This window comes from Gobio gobio, assembly GCF_949357685.1.
Source record: "Gobio gobio genome assembly, chromosome: 16".
Taxonomy (NCBI): Eukaryota; Metazoa; Chordata; class Actinopteri; order Cypriniformes; family Gobionidae; genus Gobio; species Gobio gobio.
Window position 1 is genome coordinate 5,993,066 of NC_137109.1, and position 14,226 is coordinate 6,007,291.

A 14,226-nucleotide genomic window follows, 5' to 3' on the forward strand; every position below is an offset into this window, starting at 1 on the left:
AAACCGCAGTCTTTTGCAATGTGATAAGGGCACAAAGCCATATTTTAGTTAATTTAACGGATACTTTGCCAAAGCAATGGTGCAAAGCAACGTTAGAGACCTTTTATGTTATTATGAGAAGTTTTAACATATTTTCAGTTCATTATGAAACTGTGGTGGCTCAGATTAGACTATGGCGGCCCGCCAGAGTCTAGGTAATTAATGGGAAACACTGGGGTTAGGGCAGGATGTAGGATAGGCTTACTAGATGTTTGTTTGACAGGAATATTATCTCAATACCAACAAAAGATGTTGGTCCAGGAACACGTCCAGGGATGAGGCAAGGATGACGCTTAAGAAAGCAATCAGTTTGCAAAGACAAAACATAAAGAATATTACAAAACATGAGATCAGATAGAATGTAAAACACCCTAACCTCATTTAAGCACATTGGGCCTTATTCATAAAACACGAGCAGAATTAATTTTTGTATAAATCATCCGTGAAGCTAGCCTGACAAGCCAGACCCACATCAAGATGTTGGGTCTTGGAACACACCATTGGCAGGGCTCAATCCAAGGGGCGGGATAAACGGTTGTCTTTCAAATTCCCTCTGCACCCAGTTTGATAGCGCTACAACCAACCAGAGCATTGAAGAAGGTGAAGCGGAGCTAGTTGATAGATTAAACTTTTGTCAAATCCGGTCGGCAAACCTCCGAACACATCTTCCTTTCTTAAGAATGACTTCAGTGCCGTTCTTTGCTCTTTTCTCAAAGAAAAGCTTAACTCCAAGTCTTCCAGAGTCGCGGCTAAAGCCGATTGGAAAGACCGCTGTTCGCCAGCTTCTTTGTTTACGAGAAGCACACGGAACCGCGGCAACTCTGCCGTCATTATGTTAAGCCCGCCCACTGACTCTATACACGATGTGATTGGCCTGACCAGAGTTTGCTTTTTCCAGCTCACAAGCTAACATCGTGAAAATTTTCGTATTTTCAAAATGTTGGTACGAAAGAAATTTACAGTACACTTGCTCCCTACCACGTGTAGATGGTGCGCGCATTTTGATGCACTTTATAACATAATAAACGCAGCGCTCGTCACTCCCTTTTTACCCATCAGTCCAATCACAGTGGAGGGGCGGGACAAATACCACACCAACTAACCGTCCTACTTGCACAACGACTGAACAACAATGGAGAAGTTAATATTGCTGGTTACTGCATTTTTATATTCAGTAATATTCTTCAAAATTACATACCAGTAAGACGTTACTGCCGTGGATAGTCCAAATCATAGCAACCAAAGCGTCTTCTGAATCGCTCTCAAGCGCCACCAGCCGGCCATTTTCAGAAGAGCACCAGGCAGTTTTTTACCTGGCTATGAACCAAGCGGCAACCTCCCCCAGTTTCTCTTGAAGCCAATACGGAAGTGACTTAAACTGCAATTCATCGACTTGCCACTAGAGGCTCCAGAAGGGAGCAGAATCTCATTGAGCCTCATGTTAAAATGCCCAACTTTACAGCAGAAAAAAACATGTTTACAGCCTGGTACAAATTGTGGTTTTGGTCTATACGGATAATTTTGCCCTTCATGACGACTGTGAGGGGGATGAATTTTTTTATAACTAATTCGTCTACATTATATAAAGCCTTAAAGTTCTGCATAATTAAGGGCGTGGCCACTTTGAGTGACAGGTGGGTTGCCATTTGTCTGCTGTCTGTTAGTCGTCACGTCACCTAACCTCCCGCCTCTTTGCCCATTTTCAGTTATCCAGGAGTGATGCACTGCCAAGATGGCAACGGCCAGCTCGACCCTATTTTGCGTTTCAAAACCGCTCTTCAGAATCCTGTGGGTTACGTCATGGACACCACGTCCATATTTTTTTACAGTCTATGCTAAAAACGCTTTGGCGGACAAACTTTAATTGAATATTTATTGTTAGGCATATCGCCTATTAGTCTCTTTTGCATTTATGCAATTGTAAATATGCAATATGCAAATATTTAAAGTTTCATGTATGAGGCCCATTGTGTTCTCATTGAGCTCAAGCAGTGTGAAGTGAATGTGAGGGGAGAATGACCAGATGCAGTTCCTCCCTCACACAGTTTGGCTCATCAGACTCTGGCACTGGCCCTGTCAATGTGATAATGCCCACTTCTCGTGCTCGCACTCGTTCCGCAAATCATTCTGGATGGGTCGAACTGGTGGAGATGGACAGACTAATTACAAAGTAAACAACTCACCCACTCAGATATCACCACTTTCGATCAAAATGAACGTAAAATGACTTGAAATGATAACGCAAGCTTGTTTTAGCTAGTAATTAGCCAGGTCAAATTAAAGCTGCAACTGTGTGCCTACGACCATCACGACACCTTGCAATGTAAAGACAATAGAAATGCACAAACTTGATCAGATTTTGACTTTGTTTTAAAAAATAGTGTTAATATAAACATACAAGAATATTATAGTAATAATTTACATTTGACAAAAAAAGAAGGGGGCAGGAAAGGGACCTTCTCATTTAAAAAATCTGCCACATGCCTCTGAATGTCCAACTTGATAAGATCTTAGTCATCCCAATATTATGGGTCACATATGGGTGTTTTCAGTTTTCCCCATTTACATTCAAGTGCCTTTTGCAAAACAGTTGATTTCACACACACAAACAAAATGTTGTATATACACTGTAACATCCAACAGTGATTCTAACTAACACTTTCTAGTTAACTGTACTTAATGTCTTAACTTAATTGTAAAAATTGAGTAATCTGCACTATTCACATACTATGCCTTGGCTACTCAGAAAACCCAAGTTACGATTAATTGATTGGTTTGAGTGCCAGTGTGAGTTTTTGAGGTGGGAAATTCTTAATATTTTGCTTTTCGCTCATTTCCTCAAATTCTGCAGTTCTCCTTCTCTAGTTGCATTCCCTCATTTCCCAAAGTCATCTTGAATGTTGAATTGCCAATACAATTGAAAATTTTGAGAGAACATCACATGAGCTGAATTCATAAATTGATGTTGATTTTCCTAAAAAAAAATTGTTTGGTCACCATTCTGGTGATCAGTGTTCCATTTGGTTGGGCTCTTGGAACGTCATTTATATTATTGTAATTCTCTTCCTATTTATGCAGCGAAGCAACAAAAAAATCACAGTTATTTGATTTCAAAGGAAGGGAAGTAATGAATAGAATGTTGAATAATGAGTAATGAGTTAAAATTGTATTACTAACACTTAGCCAATGTCATAAACATCTTGTGAAACTTTTAATTGGGTTGATATAATCCCTCTATATTTGTGAGAATATTTTGAAATTGATAATGCTTGAGTCACACTTTCACTTTTTTGTGTCAACATTCAGCATGCAAAACATAACAATGGTAACAATTAAAATTTATTTTTTTTATGAATTGTTACAATAACAATTGTATTTGCTGTTTTTGTTGTGCTACTACTGACACAAGACAGCAAATAAAATTGGTAAATAAAAAAATATATAGTAAAACAAAGCAATTGCATAATTTATTCATGCCGCAATGCACTCTGGGAGTCAGTAATTCTGAGTAACTATACTAAGTCAATAGTAAATCTAAAGTAAATGATCAAGTACTCCCTACAGTTCTTTTTTAGTAACTAGAACTCTCGTATAATAACTAAGCATTTGTCAGGACAACATACTATTCCTATTTTACTAGTTTTTTAAGGCAATTGGTTTGCATGCTTTTTTAAGTAGGTTTAACGAATTTGATTTTACAGTGTATACTTGCTATACTATACACTGAAACTCTGTAAACCCACTTAGCTTCATCTATGAATCTGCTAGGAATATGCCTGTGTTACTGCTACAGGACCATTTCTAGTTCATTCATGGAGGATAATAGCAAACCCCCATCTCCCCCCGGCACCCATCAACTCAATAAAAGCAATTATTTGTCCCATGCAAAGGACAGATAGTGAGAAGATGCCGACTGAGGGATAAAACGCATCTTGCAAAGCAAGCTTGATTTTACAGTTCTTGGTTCAATGGTTTTCTCTTTCAGGTGAACTACTCTTATGCTTGGGCAACAGTTCAAAGTCATGTTTACGAGCTGAAAGTCTGTTTGCCAGGTTAGAGTTTGAGAGATACTTTCAAGTTTTGTATCTGGCACTTAGTAGTAAATTAGATACCGATGAGCAGAACAGTATATACAGCTTTGTTTGAGTTATGTCTCTGAAATTATCTGTACTCGAGAAATAAAATAATAATAATTTGTTAATTATATAAACATTTATATAGCGCTTTTCTGGGTTTTCTGTGGGGGGGGGGGGGGGGGGTTGTCTCCTCAACCACAACCAATGTGCAGCACCACCCGGATGATGTGACCGCAGCCATATTGTGCCAGAATGCCCACCACAAACCAGCTGATTGGTGGAGAGGAGACAGAGTGATGAAGCCAATCGTATATATGGGCAATGGGCAAATTTGGCCAGGATGCCGGGGTTACACCCCTACTCTTTTTCCGAAGGACATCCTGGGATTTCTTTAATGACCACAGAGAGTCAGGACCTTGGTTTAACGTCTCATCCGAAGGATTTTGGGCAGAACAGAAATTATACAAGAGTGGGCCTAAAATATCATAAATGTGAAAACCAGCTGGTTGTATCCTGGTTCAGAAATTGCCTCATCGACACGGCATCCTCAATAAACCAGCCAAATCAAATGATATCACATTATTTTCCTGTTTAACACTGTGAAGCTGCTTTGAAACAATCAGCATTGTAAAAAGCGCTATATAAACAAAGTTGACTTGACTTCAGAGGAAGATGGGAACCATGTCTTTGTGGCAGTTTATCTGGTGATCAAGACTTCTTCACCTTACAAATGGATGTCGAAAGCAAAAATGCTACGAAATGCACATGACATTTTATGAGAAAGTATGACGTGCTAAGCAAATCAAGGCACTATTTTTGATATAAGCATTTTTTTTAAAATATGTTAGAAACAAGTATTACAGTTCATTCAGCAAATATGATGCAAGGCGGAGTCTTTCTATCTTTCTTTCATTATTTATTTCATCTGTTTTACATGTATTTCCTGTAAACTCGCCCCTAAACAGCTCATAAAATCAAAACAAACTGGCAGCTTGCGTTACATGTCATCACACACTCTTTTTCAGTCCAGATAGGCGGCTTTTGGAATGATATAATATGTATTAGAATACTTTATGCCATGAATGGCTTTGCAATGGCCTTGCAATGCATTTTCCAGGCATTCATGTCAGCATCTGCATACTTGTGTTGACTGTTTGTGGCCTTAAAAAGAAACAAATCAAACGGCGATAAAAAGTCTTCTTTATTTCAGCAGACTTTGAGTTTCTCCTTGACACAAGTTGAGGAGTGAATATATTTGCACACTGTATGCATGCAAGTAAAAGAGAAGAAGCTGTGTGTGTGGGAGCAATGGGAAGAAGTGAGATGGATTTTGCCCTTTCTGAAGTGGCGGTCAGGTATGGGCAGATAATTGCCGGGCTTGTGCAGCAGAGACGGATGATTACAGGGTTTATTGTCTCTCGCAGGCACAATCAACCTTACCTCATGTCCCTGATTCAGCACACTCACTGCCACTTGATTTATGGGGTTCGGTGGCTCTCTCTCCCTGGCTCAGGCTTCATCATGGCCGCTATATTGCTTGAAATCTTTCTCCTATACGCTTTTTTCCCTCTTTTCCATCTCACACGTGCACTGTATTCCTCGTTGGTTCTGTGTGTCTGTTGTCTCTCTCGCACATAACTCTGATGCAGATGTCCGTCTCTGCTGGACACAGGATCACGCACAAGGCCTGATTTGATATTAACTTAGCTATAAGGATTTTGGACATTCATGATGTCTTTCTTTCTACAAGTCAGGTCATACATATTCAAACAAAATCACCAACCCATACAATACTTTGGAATTCTCATGAGATCAAACACTTTACAGTCTTAACTACATAAATTATAATTTTACAAATTAAAAAATGTAAAATTTTCTCTGTTATGTCTGTTCTTTGATTAACATTAATGCTATTAAGCGCGTTAAGAGAATGTGTTGTCTGTGAATGACCTGACTATGACACACACAACGCTCAAAAAGACAGAAGAGAACGCAATGTCTGTGAATGTCCTTACTATGACACACACACACACACGATGCTCAGAAAGACAGAAGAGAACGAGCTGTCTGTGAATGACCTGACTATGACACACACACACACACACACACACACACATGACGCTCAGAAAGACAGAAGAGAACGCGATATCTGTGAATGTCCTGACTATGACACACACACACACAGCGCTCAGAAAGACAGAAGAGAACGAGCTGTCTGTGAATGACCTGACTATGACACACACACACACACACACACACACAACGCTCAGAAAGACAGAAGAGAACGAGCTGTCTCTGTGAATGTCCTGACTATGACACACATACACACACACACACAACACTCAGAAAGACAGAAGAGAACGAGCTGTCTGTGAATGTCCTGACTATGACACACACACACACACACACACACACACACACACACACACACACACACACACAACACTCAGAAAGTCAGAAGAGAACGAGCTGTCTGTGAATGTCCTGACTATGACACACACACGATGCTCAGAAAGACAGAAGAGAACGAGCTGTCTGTGAATGTCCTGACTATGACACACACATGATGCTCAGAAAGACAGAAGAGAACGTGCTGACTGTGAATGTCCTGACTATGACACACACACACACACACACACACACACACACAAGACGCTCAGAAAGACAGAAGAGAACATGCTGACTGTGAATGTCCTGACTATGACACACACACACACACACACACTATGCTCAGAAAGACAGAAGAGAACGAGCTGACTGTGAATGTCCTGACTATGACACACACACACACACACACACACGACGCTCAGAAAGACAGAAGAGAACGAGCTGTCTGTGAATGTCCTGACTATGACACACACACACACATGATGTTCAGAAAGACAGAAGAGAACGTGCTGACTGTGAATGTCCTGACTATGACACACACACACACACACACACACACACATGACGCTCAGAAAGACAGAAGAGAACGTGCTGACTGTGAATGTCCTGACTATGACACACACACACACACACACACACACTATGCTCAGAAAGACAGAAGAGAACGCGCTGACTGTGAATGTCCTGACTATGACACACACACACACACACACACACACACACACTATGCTCAGAAAGACAGAAGAGAACGAGCTGTCTGTGAATGTCCTGACTATGACACACACACACACACACACACACACACACACACACACTATGCTCAGAAAGACAGAAGAGAACGTGCTGACTGTGAATGTCCTGACTATGACACACACACACACACACACACTATGCTCAGAAAGACAGAAGAGAACGCGCTGACTGTGAATGTCCTGACTATGACACACACACACACACACACACACACACACACACACACACACACACTATGCTCAGAAAGACAGAAGAGAACGCGCTGACTGTGAATGTCCTGACTATGACACACACACACACACACACACACACACTATGCTCAGAAAGACAGAAGAGAACGAGCTGTCTGTGAATGTCCTGACTATGACACACACACACACACACACACACACACACACACACTATGCTCAGAAAGACAGAAGAGAACGCGCTGACTGTGAATGTCCTGACTATGACACACACACACACACACACACACACACTATGCTCAGAAAGACAGAAGAGAACGAGCTGTCTGTGAATGTCCTGACAACGTTGTCAAAACAATCCCTGTTCACACGGATCCGTGAAAACGATTAAAAACACTGTATTCTGCTGTCAGGCCAGTAGGTAGCGATGTCACTTTGTAAAGAAACACTGCATGCCTATAGACTGAATACTTAATGTGCATGACGTCACTGTTCTCACAAATTAGCATTAGCATTAGGCGATAACGGTATCGTTTTCAAAAACTTGCACTTTGAGACGTGTTTTTCAGGCCCCCAAAACGCCATTATTGTGTAAATGAACGGCCAAAATGCATAAAAAGATTTCATATTTCAGTTAAAAGTGTTGTTGTGTAAACGGCCCCTTGAATAACACTGGTTGCATGACCCCACTTACAAAACATGCTAAATTTCCTTCAATTGAATTCAGTAAATTCCTCTCCCTGTCATTCTGTCCTGTGGGGGGTGGCCAATTCCATTCAAATTCTGTTCCAGCAGAGGAGAAAAGCAGCCCAGCGTGCCACTCTGAATGTATGAAAGCGCTTTTTCTTTCATTTGACATTTGTGACTGGCAATTTTGGGAAAGAAGTAAGTGACATTCCCTGGAAGAGAACCACCAGCCATCTATTTAGGTACAGAACAGCATTTATAGCTGCAGGATCTGGACTATCTTGACCTCATCAACTGCAGGACTGTCTGTAGTGAGGGAGAGACTGCAGTCCAGCCATCAACCTCTGCACCCTGATCAATGCTCGCGGATCATACAGTCCAATCAATGATGTGCAGGCTAATCAGGGCATGACTACATGTTCAGTCCTGAAAAATGACATCAATAATTTCAACCAAGTACATGGACACACAAAATGATATATGCAACATATGCAATTCCATGTGGAGGCGGGGGTTGCAAGTCTTATGCTCTTACAGGGTCGACAGCAAGGGATAAAACACTGAATAACAGGGACTTTCAAAAGCATTAAAAAAACATACCTACATTAAAACTGTAGTATAATATAATATATTATACTGTAATATCATATATATATATACATATATCAGCACAGCTGTGATTCGGCCATAGGCTATGAGTGTGATATTGCGTTTTTATACAACAGTTTGACGGCACAAGTGTGTAAATAAATAAGAAACACCGATTCAAATCTCAAGTTGACAGTTTAACAGTCGAGCCCAAGCCTCTGTTACTAACTCTAAAAACGTCACTTTAAAACTAGTAATGAAGGAATGCAGAGTCACTTCACTGAAGCTTATTGTATTATGTAGAGTAGAGTATTATGAGTGAGAGAGATGGACTAAACGAGTGTATTACCTGCATCTGATATAGCATTCATTCTTCAATGTCCATGTTCATAATATTATATACATTATACAAAATCAGTTTGAATGTCCGCTGAGGAAAGCGATATCTTTGTCTTTGTCCGTTTAACAGTTAAGGCAGCGCTAAAACAACTTCCTTGTTTACAACCAGTCACTCATAAAGTCTTTGCCACCATCTAATGCTGCGTTCACACCAAACGCGAATAGAGAGTCTGGAGCGAGTGATTTCAATGTTAAGTCAAGTCTGGAGGTCCTGCGGTGCGATGGACGCGATTCCGCATCATTTGTGCGAATGACGCGAATCTATGGCAATACGTGCGAGTGATTTTATTTGGTGCTTTTTTGTGCATTTGCATATTTGAAGCGCATCTGATGCCCGATTTGAAAAATCTGAAGTTTGGTGTCTATTCACGCCAGGTTAACCAATCAGGAGCTTGCTTGCTGCTGTGACAATGTACTTGTTTAAAGCTAAAACCTGTGGTTTATTTATAAAGAGAGCGCCTATTTTAAAAAAAAATGTATCTTGCGTTTTCGGAGTGGTGAGATCCAGTCGATCAGCAGCGCTCCTAAACCCCGGCGCGAGAGCAGCCTTTCCTCGGCTAGTCCTAGACATTTGCCGCTGGCTCTGATGTCTCTGTAGTGGTTAAACATGAGATCTAATTCGTCTTGTATAGATCTAACGGCCAATCTTTGGTCTCATGAATCTATAATTTGTTGTCTGCCAAATCGTTTTGACTGAGGGCAAAGAGAAGTTTCATAACTTCATAACTAACTATTTCTTTAGGATATTTAAATATACATGCATTGAAGATAATGTAGGTAGTGCGTTGCCTGGATCACATTTGTGTGGCTATTAATGTTTAATATATATTTTTAATGAAAATGAAGAGGCAGAGTGGTGTTTTATGACATATTTCTCCTGGAGCACTGAGAACGCTCGATTTATGTGAATGGATTCAAAATGTTCAAGCGTCCAACTAGACGCAGTAGACGCGATTTTGACGCTCTATTCGCGTTGGGTGTGAACGCAGCATAATGGTGTAATAATGCAACTTTCACTGAAGGCGATCACTAATGGACAGATTTCGTTTGAATTTGTACGACCTGATTATTAGAAAGAAAAATATGATTTGTAGGCAAACATCACAATTCCAAAATCCTTACAGCTAAGTTAATATCACGTCAGGCATTTCCAGCAGAGATGGACCCGTCACTCATGAAGACAGTTTTTGCCGCCATCTAATGGTGTAATAATGTAACTTTCACTGAAGTCCTTTTCACAATCACTAATGGACCCTTTCTCAATACCAAATACGGAATATTATTTATATAGAATAATATTTATTGAACATTAATATTTAAATGAACAACAATAGCCATTATAAAAGACAAGAGGAAATAAACTAAAGCAAACAATTCAGTCAAACGTACAGAAGCAGCTCTAGTACAGATTCAAGTAGCCTAAATATAAAGTTATGAAACTTAACTTTGCCTTTAGCCAAATCGATTTTCTGTGGAACAAGAAATAGATTAATAAGACCTAAGATTGCACATTTTATATACCCCAAATGAATGAATCTTATGTTTAAGCATTATCTACATATGAGACATCCTCGCCTAAAACACTACATTTCGTGACACAATAACAGTAGAATGGAAATAAAATGGTGGATTTGCTCGACCGCCATGACAGTTGCCTTAAGCTGGGTGCACACTGTGCGATTTATAATAGTCCTTCATGATTGTTCCTTGTCAGACTGTACGAACATGATCCCCGCTGTAAGCCATGTCACACTGTAAGATCTAAGTTGTCATTAATGTCAGACTGTACGATAGTCAAGGCGCGCGCGCACGCAAGAAAATTCATCCGGAGTTGTATATCATCAATGAATAACGTGTTCGGTGACAGTGAGCTGCATACACGCGGGATTGAAATGGTGGCTACAAAGAAATCTCTAGCGCTCATTTTGGTCATAGTTTGTCTTGAAAAACGAAGATAATTTGACGGTGGTCGTAGGAGAAGTCACACTGCAGGATTGTGCGCCAAATCTTCTGACACTGCCAGAATTTCGTCTGAGGTAAAATTTGATCGCAGCGGTCATTAATCGGCTGCCGGTGAACATGTCAAACTAGCGATCAAAGACTTCAGAGACTTTTAGGATCAGAGGAATCTTTTATGATATGCAAAATTTGTCGCAGACAGCAAAATCATGGCCAAAATCGCACAGTGTGCACCCTTGTAAGCGTATACAAATGGTGAAACGGTCCCAGTGCTGATACTTAGGGAATATCGCACGGCTGGAAAAGGCTTTCAGATTCAAGAACCAGAAAGAACTGGACTGAGGGTCTGCAAAGGTGTTGCGCACCCCGCAATAAAATGTGCAGTTGCGCCCCTGATTATAGCAGACGTGAAAGATCTGCACATCCACATTCGGGTTATATATAACATCCGTCATGATTTCATGTGATTGTTTTCTCACTTCTAATGAATTTACACTACCCCTCGCATAAACAACTGCCGTAATGTCTGTGTTATGAGGCTGTGTGGTGTTTGCGAGCGATACAGCTGGCATGAGAACATCTTCAGTGTAATGACTGCAATCCATTACTAAATGTGTGTGTATGTGATGTGCAATAGAAAACACTAATCTGCATAATGCGCACATGCACTGCCTCAACTGTCAATACAAGGCTTGTTCAATGAAAAAACTAATTTATCATTTGTCCTTCGCGGCAGCTATGGAGAAATAATATTTCACTGGCCCGTGCTAAACCGTGCCCACACTGATAAACTGTTTAACAAATGACTGATACAGCCAAATGTGAAACGTCTTGATAAACAGATCATTCACTCCAGAGGATCCATTGGGCTAGGATCGGGATCTGTGTTTGTTTGGAAGGGAATAACATACGAAATAGTCTAGAGCGTATATGTGGGCAGAAATGATTGGAGAGTGTTTAGCGTTGTTTTAAAGGAATAATTCAAGCGAAAATTATAATTCCATCATCATCAATTCACCCTCAAGTCTTCCCAAGCCTAACATAAAAGGAGACATTTTAGATAATGTCTCTCCTTCCGATGCCGTCACAATGAATGGGAACTGGAGCTTTTAAACTTCAAAAGGAATGCAAAAGCGAAATAAATATATCATAAAAGTAGTCCGAATGACTAATGCACAGGGCATGTTCACTCCATTAGGCTGAAAACTAGAACATATCAACTCCATGGCTGCGTACCAAATCACATACTATCTTGAGAAGGTACTTGTTTTAAATAAGTACTTACTTTGCGAGCGCTACCAACAATAACTGCATGCTATGAATCATACGTTAAGCATTAGTGAATAGATAATTCCTCCTTTATAAAGCAATAATAAGCAGTGTATAAATTAAAAAATAAAAAACTCTCAAAATAATGAATTGGTTTGAGTAGAGCCAACTCAAATTAAGCCAATTAGCTCAAACTTTTATGAGTATTTAGTACTTTCCTTCTCTTTTGAGTTCACAAAACTGACACATTTGAAGTAATCTGAATTGTTTCCATGTTTTGAGTTTTATGAACTTGTTTCTTTTAATTTAGACAAATTTAAATTTAACTGAAACTGGGCTGGGATTTCTATTTCCCAGCATGCTTTGCCATGACACTCAAAAGGGACAGTAAATGCCCAAATTAAGTGTATGTAGTGTTTAATGTTTTATGTTAGTTTAGAAGAGTTTCTGTTATGTTGTTTTTTTTTGTAGGGTTTCCATCATGGTGACGAGTGGAGATTAATGTTAAATGTATTATATTGCTCTCCTCATTCAGCAAGTGCTATGCTAATGCTAATGCTAATCCTATCAAAGCATTGTGTAACCAATTAGCAAGTTAAAGGCTGCCAAGTGTCCACTACTAAAAATTTGAGATTACGTGATATTTTTAAGTTAAGTGTGTGAAATATTTTAAGTTCAGAGTAATTAAAATGTATGAGTACAAAATAAAAATCTGCTTAAGTTCTGCTTACTTAAACTTTACATTGCTTAACTTAAAAAAAACTTTATGCAACTGATTGCATTAATTTTTAGGAGTTTTGCTTATTCTTATTCGGGTTCACATTGTTGATTTATAAGTATAAGTATCTATAATGTGTTTATTAATTGTATTTTCCTACTTTATTAATGATCAATTTATCATTTCTAAATTAAGTATTGCTTTATTTACAAACCTGTTATAGTGCACCGTCTTCCGATATATAAAGTCTTTGCTTCAGAATTTCTCCGGAAGAAGCAAAACTTTTTGCCTACTCTTTTACTGTGAAATTGTACATCATTCTTTTGTCACTGTTTTTCGTAGGGAAGTATGTGATTACGGATGCAGCTGTTGTTTCAGTCTTTTCCTCAAACTAAGCTATCGTATGTGAAAGTCTTATGGGCCACTTTTATCATACTTCTGAAGGAAAAAAATCTACTTTTGTGTTATGGAACAACATGGTGTGTATGTGAGGTCACAATGTTCTTTGGTTTGTTGTTGTTGTTTGTTTTGTGGTAAACTATCCCTTTAACGCTACGATTTAAATGTAAATTCTGGTCAGGCAGGAAGAAATTGCATTCAAATGGCCGGCATTTTCCTCAGAAGCCTTGTGCAGTGAACCATTACCAAGCCCAAGACAACAACACTCAATATTGCATGGCAGGACTTGTAAGTGAAGATGGTTTGTGATGTGTGTCAGACTAAATCCAGCAATATCCTTCCTTTATTGACTAAAAGCTTTTCATTAGGGTAAATAAAACAGAGAAGCCAAGTCCTCCCACCACGAGAGCTTTTTCCACCCACTGCAGTACACAATTAAAATCCATATTTCACAGTTGGGAAAGAAATAACATCACAAATGTTGAACAACAAATCATTATTTTGCGTATAAAAAAGATGCACAGTGGAGAAATACATCAAGCAGACTGTATTTCTGTGTTTTTGTCCCACTGGTGGGATTCTTCAATTGACGTAACAGGGGTAAGATACTCTCGTACTCTTATGACATGAGCAATATGATGCATTTCATATGTACATAGTTATTAGAGATGAATTGGCTCCAAATTGGTGAGTGTCCTTCAAATGACCCAACCACCCGTGAAGATTTCAACACGCCACAAATCAATACATGTGCAAGTCCTGA

At 39.5% G+C, this 14,226-nt stretch overlaps 1 protein-coding gene across 2 annotated transcripts in view; it reads left to right on the top strand.

Annotated features, from left to right (window-relative positions):
* The window catches only part of gria3b (glutamate receptor, ionotropic, AMPA 3b), a 213,026-nt gene that overhangs the window by 50,867 nt on the left and 147,933 nt on the right, over positions 1–14,226 (top strand). The window lies entirely within an intron of this gene.